General features: G+C 44.8%; 1 long non-coding RNA gene across 4 annotated transcripts in view; it reads right to left on the reverse strand.

The window, feature by feature from the left end:
- Window positions 1-2,204: 2,204 nt before the first annotated feature.
- LOC129784072 (uncharacterized) overlaps window positions 2,205-16,496 on the reverse strand; it is a 33,946-nt gene continuing 19,654 nt past the window's right edge. For all 4 annotated transcript variants that reach the window (XR_008746446.1, XR_008746444.1, XR_008746445.1 and 1 more), the window contains 2 exons: window positions 7,654-7,754; window positions 2,205-7,549 (listed from right to left, as the gene is read on the reverse strand). This is a non-coding gene — a long non-coding RNA (uncharacterized LOC129784072). The remainder of the gene's footprint in view (window positions 7,550-7,653; window positions 7,755-16,496) is intronic.

The raw sequence follows: 16,496 nt of genomic DNA on the forward strand, positions 1-16,496 counted from the left end.
TTATCTGATATGTGATATCTGGTTTGGAAAGGTATCAGTGAAATCTTATGTGGAGAGCAAAGTGGAGAAGAGGGCTTAAGAAATTACCTGCCTCCAGGAATGCATGAGATAATTCACATGAATGAACCTCAGTAGACTTCACCGGAAAAGTAAAATGAGGATCCGCAAGAGAAGAATTAAACTCAGAGCTGAAATAGGAAACCGCCGTGGGAACCTATTTAAAATACTGCTGGGACAGCTGTGCTGGAGCTGCCTTGCTCTCCAAAGACCTCCATGAGTGACACTTGGCAGTCCTGTGCTCTGCAGCACCAAAGACCAGATCCAGCTCTCAGGCTGAGGCCACTGGGCTGTTTCTCTTTGTCTGACGGGACATCAGACTGCGCTGTATCGTGACTCATTGCAAGTGTTTCCTTCAGGCTTTCAAAACACTGGAGTCATGTGGACGTTCAGCAGAGATGGACCTTGTTTTACCTGAAGCCAGGCAAGTTCAGCACAGGCAGGCCAGATGGTTAAAATTATGAATATCCTCCATTTGCCATTCACCCTCAAGCTGTGTTGAATTGCTTCTGGTTGTCTGGACAGCCTGCTTTGCTGGGCATGCTCGAAGACAGTCAAGCCCGTTTTCATAAGCAGACAATAAAAAATACACCTATACTACACAGAAGAAGATTTCTGTGACTCAGAGTGCAGCATCCTAAAGGATGTTTTGCTGGTTTGCCAACTTGCATGTTGTCTGGCAAAATAAATGTAACTGTCTCCCATTAACTAACTTTATTACAGTCCGTTCAGATCCTGCAGCCGCTTAGGATCTCAGCACCATGGTTGCCCAACTTCCTAAATTGTACCAGGCACACACACCAGTGTTTGTCAAGACAGGACAGCTTTTGCAAAGGCATTGCTGTGCACAGGCTGGAATGGGGTGTTATTCATCTCTTTAAATTAGGTTGTCTCTGTTGGCCGGGTTCCTGTTACAGTCGCTGGAGATCTGGTCAATACAGCCATAAGGCATCAATCTGTTTATTCTAAACTAGACATTCACATTTAGGCCAGATGAATCATGCCCTAGATGTTATGAACAGTATTGACTGGTTCTCCATAAACACAGTTGAAGCCCAGATATATGGCTCAAAGGTAAACATTTATATTTTAGGAATCTCAAGTTAAAAAACAGCATCCCACTGTTGGGTCCACACCATATGGCCCATAATAAGGGGGATCAAGGTGACACACGGGGCTTAGAGTGATAACCCAGGTCTTGGGAAGTTTACATAAACTTCCAGGAGGAAGGAGGAACTTACAGCTATACAAATGGCCCGAGAGCATCATTTCAGTCCTGACCTCACCACAGACTTCATTTGACACCTCCTCTGTGACCAAGTCACTTTGTCTCTCTACACCTCTGCCTCTCACATGGACAGAATGACATCCCACTTCCCGGGATGTTCTTTCGCTTACACAGACAGCAAGCTCCTGCTGTGTCTTACAGGGCTTAGCACGTGCAATCTTGTATTTTGTTTCAAACCTCTAGTTGCTACTGTGATATGAATAAATAACAGAGAAGCCACAACAACTAGCCAGGAGAGCTTTCAGTCCCAAGAGTGATTGCCCTTTTAACTAAGAATAGTAAGTTTTCATATTGGATTTTTTTCTTTTTTTTGTGTTATTGTTGTTGCTGCTGAAGAAAAAAGGATTTATTTCAACATGTTTTCTCTTGTTTAAAAAGCAGAAGCTTAACCCTTGCTCTCTCCGGAGTAAATGTAACCCTGCAGGGTATGTAATAAATATTTAAAATGGATAATTGAAGGAAGAAGGCAAAAAATCTTGTCATGGACAAATAGCAAGAATTTTATTTCAGAGCACTGACAGCTTCTGTTGTCTCTGCCATCAAAAAACTCTGAACTCAAGAGGGCTGCTGCATGCAAATGAAGTCAAATGAAATATAGGTGTCCATATCACACGCATCATCTTCATCAGAGTGGCAGATTGGTCCTCTCAGCACAGAGGCCAAGCAGCGGATGCTGAGTCCTCCCCCTGTTAGAGGTGGTCCCGTGAGGAGAAGGTTAAGGCTGGTTAATGGCACGACGTGGAGAACCTTGCATTGCACCTTCCCTCACTGTCTTAATTTTAGAGGGGATTTCCTCCCTCAATGTTCTCAGGCCAGTATGCTCCTCCAGTGATGGAATTAATTTTATCTGTGTTTTAAATCAAGAGAGAGAGGAATTGTATGCTGATTAGGTGTATAAATTGTCACCATCCTAGCAGGCAGCTACTCCACACCTGTCTTAAAATGAAATGCTGGGTCTGAGCACTGGTTGCAGCAGAGAAGTGTGATGCCGGCCTGGCAGGAGAGAGCATCCTTGCAGAGCCACTGCTTTCCACCTTTTATTCTCAAGAAAAAGGCAGGAGTTTGGCTGTGGTTTCCCTCTGCACTCCTGATTGCCAGGAGAGACACCTCAAGTCACTATCCTGGTACTTTTTTTTCCCCAGGGAAACTGAGGCATAAATAAGTGGAGGTTTTTATTCACTTCTCACTGTGAATTTGGCAGAGCAGAGAACTGGTCCTGGCTTTCCAAAGCCAAGCTAGCATCCTGGCTATGGACCACCCTTACTTACCACAAGGACCCCGTCAGACTCGTGGTTATCGTCTTCTCAGAACCACACCGATACATACCCTGTTGCAAAGAGCTTGTGGTTTTGTACCCCCAGCTTTTCTACATGTTCTGAAATACCCTTGAGTCTCCGTCATGGGCCATGACTTTCCACATTCCCTAAAGCTCAATGAGGCAAGAAATAACAAAGTACTTTGAGTAACAAAAGACCAGTGTAACCTAGAAGTGATTCCTCCCAGTGCAGAGTATGAAGTACATGTTTGAATTAATTTTCTAATCTGGTAATGGTGTGAATCACTAGCAAGCTGCAAAGTGATGGTGAATGTAAAACAAAATAAATTTGTTAACTTAAAAAAATAAAACACACCCCTGAGGAGGATCTTTGGCTGAATGTCTGAGTCCAAAGGGTGATGGTGAATGGAGTTACATCAGGTGGGTGACCGATCACAAGTGGTGTTCCCCAGGGGGGGCTAGTCCTGTTTAATATCTTTATCAATGACCTGGGCGAGGGGATTGAGCACACCCTCAGGAAGTTTGCAGACAACAACAAGTTGCTGGCGAGTGTTGGTCTGCTGGAGGACAGGAAGGCTCCACAGAGGGATCTGGACAAGCTGGACTGATGGGCCAAGGCCAATTGTGTGAGGTTCAACAAGCAGAACTGCCAGGTCCTGCACTTGGGTCACAACAACCCCACACAGCGCTACAGGCTGGGGGCAGAGTGGCTGGGAACCTGCCTGGGGGAAAAGTACCTGAAGGTGTTGGTCAGCAGCTGGCTGAACATGAGCCAGCTGTGTGCCCAGGTGGGCAAGAAGGCCAGTAGCATCCTGGCTTGTATCTGAAACAGGGTGGTCAGCAGGACCAGGGCAGTGAGCAATCTTGGCACTGGTGAGGCTGCACCTTGATTGCTGGGTTCAGTTTTGGGTCCCTCACTGCAAGAGGGAAGTCGAGGTACTGGAGTCTGATGAGGAGTTGAGGGAACTGGAACTGCTTAGCCTGGAGGAGACTCAGGGGGGACCTTATCGCTCTCTACAACTCCCTGACAGGGGCCTGTAGGCTGGTGGGGGTCGGTCTCTTCTCCCAGATAACAAGCGACAGGACAAGAGGAAACAGCCACAAGTTGCTCCAGGGGAGGTTTAGATTGGATATTAGGAAAAAACTTTTTTCTCTGAAAGGATGTTGAAGCACTGGAACAGGCTGCTCAGGGAGGTGGTAGAGTCACCATCCCTGGAGGTATTTAAAAAAACACGTAGATGCAGTGCTTAGGGACACGGTTTAGTGATGGACTTGGCAGTCCTGGGTTAATGGTTGGGTTTGATGATCTCAAAAGTCTTTTCTAACTTAAATGGTTCTGTGATTCTATGATCTTCTCAAATGTAAGCAATTTAAATGCTTATTGTCATCTAATTGTACTGAAAAACATACCTAAATCTTAAAACCATTTTCGATACTTATGAATGGCTGCAATAAAAATTACTTTTACTAACAAGTGATTATGTAATACTGAAATGCTCTTATCACATTTATCTGTTTACCAGCTGGAGTTCTAATTGAAATTTGTTCAGAACTCATAATAGCATTAGGTCATGTTATGCTTACAGCATTAAGCAATGATTACATCTGTGCCTTTTGTTTTTAATTAGCTTTTTCAGTTATCTGGGAGAGATAGAACCTTTCAAGATCGTAATTCACTTTTGATTACAATGGAAAGAGAACAAACCGAGTCATCTTACAGAAAAATATTCAACTGTATAATTTACATTCCTGACGCTGGGGCTGTTAGATCTGACTTTATTTTGATTTCCCGTCACTCATCAGTTATGTTAATCGGGTTTTGATGGCAATGAGGTGCTGGTGTTTGCACATTCAGGGATCTAAAGTGGCTTTAAAAAAAAAAAAAAAAAAAGAAGAGATGAGTGTGTATTGTGTCTTACTTTTCTAGTGGCAGGACAGAAGCATTGGTTTTAATGAATGTACTGAAAAACAGACCACTTTGTATCAGCCGTGCAGCTGAACACAGACAGAGGTGAATTTTAAAGAGGGTCTCAAATGTAGCCATAGCTCTGATTCAGAAAACCATTCCAGCACGTGCTTTCATCATTCATCCCAGCCTACAGACACACATGATTACTCACCTGCCTTAGGTCAAACATCTTGCTGAGTCTCATCCTATGGAAAGGGCAAGCTGTTGCAAGCAGCAAGTCCACAGGGGGTACTTCACGTGCTCTCATCAGTGGGTAACTGACACTAACTGCTGATTAGTAATAAACTGACTCAGGCAGTTCCCTGCACTAGGAGAAGTGCCCCTGCTGTCCTCTTTCTTCAAACTCATACTTGGCTTGTTGTAAATACCCATGCTTGGGAGGACAGACAAGTAACTCCACAAGCCAAAACAGGGAATAATCAGCCTTAATCCACTGGAATGAGCAACTGCTGAGAGATGGCAAGCAGCCCCACTTGCCTTTCTGCTGCCACTGGGAGCCTGGGGGCATCCATGGCCCAGCAATGCTCCCACCTCCGCACATGCTTGCCACGCCGTGCCACATCTGTGCTCTTGAACAATGCACAGGCAGAAAAGAGAACCTGAACATGGCCAGCCATGGGAATTTGGTGGTATTGTTTGCAAGCCAGGTGCTTATGAAGATGAATTAGAATGGGGTTTGTAGACTACAGCTGTAGCAAAAGAGCAAGGCCATTTATTTCTGACATGCCTATGGAAGCATGAGACACGCAGAGTGGCAATAGCAAGAAACTAACTCTGATGAGTTTACGTGATAGTGATTGGTATCCCTGGAGGGGTTACAGGAACCGTATAAACTGTAGAAAATAGGCTCAGAAGGGATGTTGAGATGTAACATAATCCACCCTCCCATCAGGATGAATCAAGAGGTGAATTGCCCATAAGACACATTGTCTGTAATTCTCTTGCTCTGCTCAGAGCCAGAGGAGTTCAACAGTTTTCCACATCCAGTTGGAAAAACAGCTTTCAGGAACTGAGACAGAAACTGTAAGAAAATTGAGGGTGGAATAATGATGATGATCTAAGGTCTAAAATACATCTGTAGCACTCAGTCACTGCACATGAATATAACCAGTTAATACCACTTACAGATGAAAATGTGTAAGTTGGGGTTCAAAGTACCTAACCGGATTTCCTCCCCTACACACCAGAAAATTATCCTCCCTCTCATGCCTCACTGTGTCCAAACATTTCTTTCTCTGTTGATCTGAGCCACTGCTCCAATGGCTCAGTCTTTTCCAATCTTTATTGCTTGTTTCTGGGAAGACAGAGAGATGCTTTTTCCCCATTGCTAAATGACCATATGGTACCCTTACCAGGACACAGCTGCCACGGGCATTTTCAGTGTCCCTTGCAAGAACAGGAGCAGTAGGACTGGTTAAATGCATCTTTTCCCTCCTTGGGGTAACTGGTCTGCAGAGGAATGATCCTCAACGGCTATTCCAGAGTGAGGGATTGAGAAGTTTTTGGTAGGCTGCCAGTTTCTGCAGGGACGTGATGCTCACCCCCACTTGCAAGGGAGGCAAGGGACCTTTGATTCTGCTTTTTCTGGAAAACCAGGAATCAGGTTCTTTGCTCTTTATATTGACTCCTCTGCAGGATCTGTGTTGAGATCCAGGCAGCCTGCACAGGATAGATATCTGTGCTGGAGAAGAGCCCAATCTCTTCCTGATGACACCCTGCACTGTCAGGAGGCCATGTGAGGATGCAGATGTGGGCTAAGTCCCACACACTGGACAGGTGCCAACCAAGGAGATGCAGACACATTCAGAAGCTCAGGGGACTTGCGATCAGACCTCCCATGACACCACATAAACTGCACAGGGGGATCTGAGAGCAGAAAGATTAGAAGTGATGCTGAGATGAGATGAGTTTCATTGGGGATGAACGTGGCAGCAAGAGAAGGCAGTTCCTGTCACTGCTTACAGCCACAGCAGCCTTCACCAAGGAAGAGATGGGCAGCAAACAGTGGTGCTGTTACAGCAAACATTTCCTGCTCTTGCTCTGGATTTTGTTCTTGTTCTTAACCACTGAAGTTATGTTTGTTGGGGTTTTTTTCAGTGAAAATATAGGGGACAATAAGGCTTTACGGTCATTATTTACCAAGCAATCACTTTACCTGAGGTACAGGAGTGGGTTTTATTTCCAGTCTGGCTTTGGACCAGCTAATGCTGGGACTCAAGCCTGCCCTTTCCACAGCATGAGGCAGCAACCCAGCTGCCCAAACACTCGCTGTGCTGGGGCTGCTTGGGATTTAGCAAAATTTCTGCTGGGACCTAAACAACCTTCTGCAGGCAAAAAAATTTCATCAAAGTGAATGCATTGCACAGAAAGTGCTGGCTCATTTCCTAAATGTAGGTTAAAAAAAAATAATAAAATACAACCCAGTCTAAACATCAATGCAACACCATTAAAGCAATGTAACAAAAATAACTCTTGGCCTGAAGACTCAGAGATTTAAGTGAGACTGGAATAGGCCTTTAATTACTTCCATTTTTACTCTTTAGCAGCCTCAACAGGACTAAAATAGTTCCCTCCCTCCTCTTCCCACTGTGTCAGTAGGACAGAGCCATGCATGAGGATTCACACGCTCCCTGATGTTGTGCCTCCTTAGACACAGCAATACCTCCATTAGCTTTCTCTCCCCTCCCACAGCAGGCATTCAGCATGGATCAGCCATTCCACAGCCAAAAGGAGAGGCACGCAGGTGGATTTCTTTTTTGGTCTCAGCTCTGTCCCTTTTCTCCCTTCCTTTTTTTTTTGGAGCAGATGCAGATGGCAGTCACTCCCTTTGTTGCGTGCAAGTCTCTAGACGAAAAAACTCCCCACAGCTTGTGCAATTTTCTGAGCTGCCTTCTGCTCACCTCCACCTCCTAATTTTCCTCTTTATCTGCTTTCTGTATTCTCCATGCTGCTATTGGTCCTGTGGAAATGAACACATCAAAGCCATAAGCAGTCATCTTTTCACTGCTTCTATGTCCTTTTTCCCCCCGTTCCCTTTAATATTAATATTAATAGCTACTGTACCTTTCTTTACTGTTGCTTTCTTCTTGATCCTCCAAGGGAGTAAGCCTTTTCTTGGACTTTCTGCTGTATCCAATGCTTGTTTGAAGGAATGCTAGGGCATGCTGTGAAGCACAACACTGGTGATGTCTCTGATACAATGTTGGGCCAAGCAGCAAACATATTAAATGCTATTGTACTTATCGGAAGAGTCAAGCATGCTTTTATCCCTGCCACATGTGGCTGGTTTTGGGGTTGGTTTTTTTTCCTTGTTGCTTTCCTAGCAAAAATAGGTTTTTAATCAGTCCAACATCTCCAAGGACAAGAAAAAAATGAATAACCTCTTTCCTATGCCCTCCCTGATGCTTTCCACAGGGCTGCTGCCTGAGGAGCAAAGTAGCAAGCGTTGTTTCACGCCTGTTGTCAAACCACACACACATACAAATACACACTACAGGGACACACATCACCAGCACCCTCACCACTGCTATTATTTAAAGCACTGCTTTAATGAGCTATCGTGCCCTTCAAGGTTTGCCTGCCTGTTGCTAGTCCCTGGGGCTGAGAGCTGAACTCCTCGCGCGTGCGTCAGCCCAGCTCTCACATTTGTATTCTGCGATGCGGTTGCGTGTCTGGAGTGCTAGGAAGAAATCCCCCAGGTTTGATTTCACTTACACACATATAATGGAAATACAGCAGCGTGCGGTGAGCATGACGTTTCTGCTCCATGGGGGCTGTATGCAATCCATGGTGAAGGTTGCTACTTAGGATCACAGCAAGTGCCCAAAAGGCAGAAGGTGAATTTCTTGATGTTGTTGTCACAAGAAAAAGGTACCATGGTAATAATGAAACTCATTGTAACCCTCAGAATGAGTTATTCCAAGCATGATTTCTGCCTGGACGGATGTAAAGGTTATTACTTGCTCCTGTCTTGACACTAGGGATCTGCTCCCTTTGAAAGCAAGAATTTCTTCAGTGTGCAGTAGCTGACCATATGTCTGGGGCAGGTGGCATTGGGGCATTCAAATGAGCCTCCCCTTATGCTTCTTTTGCGACATGCTGCAGCTGCACACAGCAATGAGTAATCCCCCTTCCCTCTCTCCTGCAGTCCCCCAGAGCTAATGATGATGTGAAACCAGTCATTGTTACAGCCAGTGGAAAGACCCCCACGAGCAGCAGTGCATTTGCATCAGCTGGAGGAAGGACTGAGGGAGGTCAGGAGATGGATTGGTGCTGGCTTTCAGGTTATGGCCCCTTCTTATCTCTTCCCTTTCCTTCTCCAGCAAAGCTTTGTGCAGGCTGATAGGCACAGACTATCTGTCCTTCAGTCTTGGTGTAGTCTGGGGAAATCTCCCCTACCTGATCAAAAAAGGCTGGAGGACTGAAATGCAGTATACTGGCGCCATAGCTGTGACTTGGGAAGAAGACTGGTGGGGAAGGAGAGCAATACACCGAGTTATGAATGGGGGAATCACCAAACACTTGTGCAAAAGCCCACTGTAGCCAAAGGGGGTGCAGACTGCAGACACATGTCAGGCTCCTATCACAGCCTTTTTGGAGACTAGAAAGCCTCGCACAAGAACAGTCTTGTGTCCGGCAGTGCCAGTCTCAACCATTTCAGCTCCAACCAGCAGCACCATAAGGCTCTAGAGGAGGAATGGGAGATTGTTTGCTACAGGAGTCAGGACAGTCGTTAGTCCTGACTAACAAAAGGCGGCGGGGGAGGGGATCTATTTGCTTGTCATAATCATGTCAGTTTGATGATTTAAAGCATGTGCAACAGCTTTAGAATCTGATGGAGATGCTTTGTGTTTGCAAACATGAAGCCTAAACAAAGTTTCAGGTGATGATCGGAGGATGCTTTTGAGATTTCTGCAGAAAACTTAATAGGAAAATGCAAATGAGGTCATATGCTTTGCTGCTTGTCTACAAGATTTTCCCAAAGGTCTCCCTGCTCCCCCAGCTTATGAGCCTAATTAACCCTCTGCACTTCGTTGCCAGGCATGGAATTTTAAGTAATTACGGGGATGTGTGGCTTCCTTATCAGCACATCAAACTCTTCTTGTCACACTTGGAGTGCTGGTATTTGCCTTGCACTTCTTTGTTCAGTGTTGCAGGGGGTGGTCAGCTATCGCAAAACCCCAACAGCAGGGATCAATTTACAGGCAGACTTTGGACCAAGGTGGGTAAAAATTCCCCTAGAGGATCTTACAGGTTTCTGCAGCACTTTGGAGCAGGAGGCTTTGAGTCTGAGTTGTCCTTAGATGTTTTAAACTACTCCACAGGCATTAACTATGCCCATTTCATGCACACAATCCTACCTTAACCAGCTCCCCTGAGCAACACGGATGGTGTGTGAGCTTTTCTGCATATTCAGCTGGCAAGGGACAGTCTGAGGAATCTACACTACTCCCACAACTCTTTACACATTCCTCATTAGAGAGCCTGGATTGAAAAAATAAAAACAGAAACCAGGGAAAAAATCTAGGAGCAGCAAGCAGAGCTCCAGGAACTAGGCAGGAGCTTTGGCACAGGCTGCTACTGAAGTTGCCATCTCTGCACTTGTCTTTCCATTGCAGCAATGAATCCCGGGCTACTCTGCGACTTGGTGATGAGGAGAGGGCACCTTTGCTCACCCCACTGCTCTCTTAGACTCTATTACACCTTGATGTTCAAAGCTTTTGCATGGAGTGCACAAGTCACAGACTCAGAGTTCCCCAGGTGGAGAGGGAATGCAAACCTTCAAATCCCACCTCCTGAGTGTGTGCTTTCACCATTCCAGCAGTATGCCAAATGGAGGCAGAAGTATTCTAAGTCTTCAAAGATACAGCCTTAGTTTAAGAGAGGTTTCAGACTCTGAGTCTCAGGGCGGATAAGCCCAGATGACAGTTTTACACATTTCTTTCTTCCTCTTGGTTGGCAATGCTCAGGACATTAAGATATCATAAATCACATAATTAACCATCTGTTTTCCCCATCATTCACTACACAAGGAAATGAGGAGTTGCTCAGTAATGTACTGAATTTACACTAATTTTACTGTACTGAATTTTAAACACTGTAAATTCCCAGAGCCTGAGCCAACTTGGAGGAGCTGCAGTGTCAGCATCATCATACGATGCTGACATGAAGCACTGACTGTCCAAACTTCTCTCTCCAGCTTAAGGAGTATTTATGTCCCCTGTATATAGCTGAGTGTGGTATAGTTTTTCATTTCAAGGGAGTTCCTTATATATTGGAAATCCACCCTAGCTGCTGTCAGAAAAAGGCATGTGAGTCTTTCAAATTAATTGCATACTGCCTTGTACAATACAATCTTTGCAGTGGCCTTCATGACATCTATTTTGATTTAACTCCACTTTGCATTTTGTTTTCCCATGTATTGAAACAGCAGCAGATTCTTCTATGGCCAGTAATGGACTGTTAAAGAAAACAATCAACTGTACTAGCCTGATTTTCAAAATGACCAGGAATAAGCTGAATAAAAAGGACCTCTTTGAGTAAAAAATGTGATAAACTGCATGCCGGTTTCCTTTTATCAATTCAGGAGATGATGGCACAAATTTTGGTGGTATACAAACCATGCAGACTCCTAAAGATGAACGCTACAGCAATTTGCTATGTGTATATTAAGACGGCCTCTGTGAACAGTTATTGCTATTAAAAGTTGACAACCAATCACAGACACAAGCAACTATTCCAGATGGTTTTAAACATTTTCCATGAAGATATCACTATCATATTACATTCTGTTTACACTACTTGATTAACCACTTATTTCAAGAACCCATTAGTCTGGTGACCTACTGAATAAAGCATTTGCCTTGACTCAGGAGTTTGCATCCACAAATCTCACTTAGTGGGTGACTTTCCCTTTCTCTGATTTAGTTTCTGCAGACATAAACCAGGGATAATGATAATGACCTCCTTAGTAATGCCATTAGGGATTTACTAATAATCTAATTATTATTGGGGAATAAAACTTTATTTGAGGAACCATCTATTAAAGTATCCCCATGGCTTATTCACACTCCATAAGCGATTTATGAATGGAGCCTTAGAGGGGAGGTCAAAAAAAAGTGCACCAGTGCTAAAGCAGGAAAGATCCAAAGCTCATGGCCACATCTCCAGGAAACAGGTGTGCATCAAGGCACAGACATACACAAATTCTCAGTAATTCTTCATCTTTATGGCCCTTCTCAACCTTCCTCAGCTGCTGCTTTTGCTGAAAGAGGAGAAGGAAGAGGTCGAGAGTAGTTCTTTAGCCCTTTTGGTGCGAAAGTACGGGATTCTTCCATGTTCAACCCTGTCACCAAATGAGTGACAAACACTTCCCCTGCATCTGTTTCTGCAGCATTGTGCCCATCAGCAACAAGGGAAAGGATGAGGGCGAACTGTGCTTGGAACAAGGATACTGAGTGCAGATAGAGGGAGCTTCCTCATATGGCCTGGGGCATAGGCGGGGACCTTTTAGACCATGACAGTGGTGAATAGTATACAAACCCCTCACCTCCTATCTTACTTTTCTTCTGCATGGACAAGCTGAATGTTAATGATCTATTTCTTTTCCCTTCTGCCTAGTAACTTCTTTCTCTACAGTCTCTCTCCGTCACACATTCCCATTTAAGCCTCTGCAGAGCACTTGGCTTGCCCAGCTGCAAAATCTGCTTGGACTGCAAAAGCTTTGAGATCTGACTGGGTGCCAAATGTGGCTCTTTGGCTCCTACCATCCCCTCAAATGAGGATTTTAGCCTCTATGTTTACTTCTAAAAATAGGAATTCATCACTGCAAATTACAGTAAGGTTGCAGTATGAAAACCATTTGAAGCACAAGTAGTGTTCTCCTCTACACTTCCATTTGCCGGGAATGATGAGGAAATAAAAAAGAAGAGCTCGCAGATCTGATATTTGCTTGACACTATCAGTTTCCTGATTCCAAGCCTGGTGTCACCAGAAGAATTTTGGGGGTTTTGATCATGGGTTGGCCTACATGACACCGGGCCTGCTGGCAACAGATGGGTTCTGCCTGTCTCAAAGAGGGAAAAAGGATCTTTGCACAAGGGTTAACAGGGCTCATTGAAAGAGCTTTAAACTAGATTTGAAGGGGGAAAGGTATATAACCAGGCTTGCTAAAGACAAGCCTAGAGGCAGCACTTCAGTGTTTGAGGAATGGTGTGCTACTGCGGTGCTTTGGTTTGCCATCTCAGTAGAGGCAGGGGATGGAGAGCCATGCAGCAGCAAAGGCACAAGATTTATTGATGTGTTAGAAACCATGGAAACACCTGAGAACAGTCACATAGGAATTAGGGCTTCACCTCCAAAAAGGTGGCAGGATGAGTAGCTCAGCTGAATTACATCTACACCAATGCACACAGCACGGGCAACAAACAGGAGGAGCTGGAAACTGTTGGGCAGCTGGAAAACTAAGTTATACCTGCCATCACGGAAACATGGTGGGATGAGTCACACAACTGGAGTGCTGCAATGGATGACTGTAAACTCTTCAGAAGGGGTGGGTGAGGAAGGAGAGCTGGTGGGGTAGCCCTGCGTTTAGGGAGTGTTTTGACTGTCTAGAGCTTGATGATGGTGACAATAGGGTTGTTTATGGGTAAGAATCTGGGAGAAGGCCAACAAGGTAGATGTCATGGTGGGAATCTGTTACAGACCACCCAGCCAGGATGAAGAAGCAGATGAAATAATCTATAAGCAGCTGGGAGAAGTCTCATGATCGGTAGCCCTTGTTCTCATGGGGGACATCAACTTAGCAGATGTCTGCTGGAAATACAACACAGCAGAGGGGAAACAGTCCAGGAGATTCCTGGAGTGTGTGGAAGGGAACTTCCTGACACAGCTGCTGGTGGAGCCAGCTGGGGAAGGTGCCCCACTGGACCTGCTGTTTGTGAACAGAGAAGGACTTGTAGGTAATGTGGTGGCTGGAGGCATCTTGGGCACAGCAATCATGAAATAAGAGTTTTCTATTCTCAGAGAAGTGAGGAGAGAGGATAGCAGGACTGCCACCTTGGACTTCTAGAAGGCAAACTTTGGCCTGTTTAGGAGCCTGCTTGACGGAATCCCTCGGGATGCATCCCTGAAGGGCAAAGGAGTCCAGGAAGACTGGACATTATCAAGAAGGAAATCTTAAAGGAGCAGAGCAGGTTATCCCCATGTACCAAAAGAGAAGCCTGCAGGGAAGAAGACCAGCCTGGCTGAAGAGAGAGCTTTGGCTGGAACTTGGGGGGAAAGAAAGAGAGTTTATGACCTTTGGAAGAAGGGGCAGGCAACTCTGGAGGACTACAAGGATGTCACTAGGTTATGCAGGGTGAAAGTTAGAGGGGCCAAAGCCCAACTAGACAAAGCTGGTGAAGAGTCTAGAGAACAGGTCTTATGAGGAGCAACTGAGGGAACTGGGGTTGTTTAGTCTGGAGGAGACTCATGGGGGACCTTTTTGCTCACTGCAACTACCTGAAAGGAGGTTGCAGCGAGCTAGAGGTCAAACTCTTTTCCCAAGTAACAAGCAATAGGATGAGAGGAAATGGCTTCCAGTTGCACCAGGGAAGGTTTACATTGGATATTAGGAAAAATGGAAAAGGGCTTTCAAGCATTGGAACAGGCTGCGCAGGGAAGTGGTTGAGTCACCATCCCTGGACGTATTTAAAAAGATGTGTAGGCATGGCACTTAGGGACATTGTTTAGGGGTGAACTTAGCAGTGTTGGGTTAATGGTTAGACTCCATGATCTTAAAGGTCTTATCCAACCTAAACAATTCTATGATTCTTATACCATTCAGCTTTTTGAACTGTCCAGAAAGAACCGTAAAGAGTGTCCAGTCATGGGCTCTGATGACCAACAACATGTGGATATAGCAAATAAATGAAGTAGGGAGGGCAAGTAAAAAGAGAATCATTACATGGGTAATGACAACAACAGATCAAATGCTTAGTCCCACGGCTAGGCAAGATGTCTAGGGGTACTGTAGGCCTTTTCTCAACCAAAGCTCTTGCTCAACCACAGTCTACCATTGACTATACCATACTCTAGATGACACTACTGGTTGGCACATGTTTGTGCATGGCAGGTCTCCTTCATATCATTCTAGGGACTTTCCAAAATGGTCATTGCAGGCTCGATAAAGACAGGGAGTTACTGGGAAACAAATCCTGCTGAACTCCCCTCTCCTGTGCAAATATATATTTACATATATATATATATTCCTACCTCTTCAAATCCTGAAGGCCCTCTTTCCTTGCATACAGTAATCTGTTTCTGTTCATTTAATGGCAATCATGGCCAAGGGCTCCAGTTGACAAAAAATTACATAGCTGCAGCAATGAATAAAGCAGTGCCAACCGCTACAGTGGTCTCAAGTCATATAGGCTAAAGATGGTTGCCACACAATGAATGAGCTCTTGTGGTCAGATAACTCATACACAAATGTATGGAAGATGCTAGACCACAGGTTTCATCCATCTCTATCTTACAGACGAAGTTCAGAATCAAACTTCATGTCAGAATGAGAGGAATAGGAGGCAGAAATCAAATGAAGTCAGCATTCTTGTGTGTTAAGTACTGAGTCAAGAGCAACACCTTCTTAGCTGGTGTAGGATAAAAGCACATCAAGGGAATAAGAAATCTGAGCCAAATAAGGATAATTTAATCCTAGCCTTTCTCTTCATGGCCAAAAACACTGCCTCAGAATCTGTGCATTGAATCTTCACAAAGTGAAATCCATACCATAGATCTGTAGGAATGACGAAGGTCTGGCATCAGCGGAACATGGCTCATGAAACTGTGATTCATTTCAAAGTTCGTATGTATTGAATAGAAACCGATATTCAGCTTCACTGTAAAACATTGGCCTTTCAAAGCTCAGTAGTATGAGAAGTGGCGACGAGGGTCTGGCTTTTCACAGAGGCCAAAGGCTTTGATTTGTCCAAAGCTGAGCAGACTGCTTAGTGGGAATGACACTTTGAAGAGGAGGTGGTCAGGCAGTGTGCAGCCAGGTTAGTTTGGCAGCCACGTACTGGACAACTTTTTCCCAGCAAAGGAAAGAAAGGCTCTGATTCTTTCATTTACACCAGTGTAAATAGTGTGGACTGTGCAAGCCAGAAGAGAGAATCCAGCTTAGATGAGAGAAAGAACTAGTCCAGAGAGAGAGAAAATTTGTCATCCTGAAACACTGCTCTGCAGGTGTTTCTGCGATTACAGATGTCTTGTACAAAGTCCCTAGCAGCGTGTAATTTAAATCCAACCGGGCCTAAGTAAGGACGGTTGTAAGAAACACAACTGCCTTCTTCCTTAGCTCACTGATGTGGTGTGCCCTCGCTGCATTCTGTCAGGAGTCCCCACAGCACTTGTGGTAAATGACTGGGGAGGGATGCCTCATGCAAACTCACAAGACAAATTATATTAAAAATTAAAAGTGAAAAAGCAAACAGCTCAACTGGGACTTGAAAGAATAATAGCTGCACGGCGTGCTTTTTACTCACAGCTTAAGTTCTTATGGTTGAATAGCTGTTGGAAATACTAAGGGGTTGATTTGGCATATCTTGCATGCAGAATCCCTGGGAGTTAGGATCACTCTGTCCTAACTGTGCTATTCTTGTCTGCTCTTTTCACTGTATTTCTGCTTCCCTCTTACCATTGCAAAACCACAGACATACCAACAGCATCTATGGGCAAGCCCCAGCTGGCATCTTTTCCCCAAGATAGGTATTTACATGACACAAAAACCTGAATGAATGTGCAAATGCCCGGAAGCTGGAAATCTTACTCAAGTCCCCATCCATGGCCCATTTCTCTTGAGATAACTTTTTCTGTGCTTTGTAGCCTGGAAGCAGTTATGCAACCACTTCTGCTTGAAGGTTTCC

Source organism: Falco peregrinus, chromosome 3 (assembly GCF_023634155.1).
Source record: "Falco peregrinus isolate bFalPer1 chromosome 3, bFalPer1.pri, whole genome shotgun sequence".
Classification (NCBI taxonomy): Eukaryota; Metazoa; Chordata; class Aves; order Falconiformes; family Falconidae; genus Falco; species Falco peregrinus.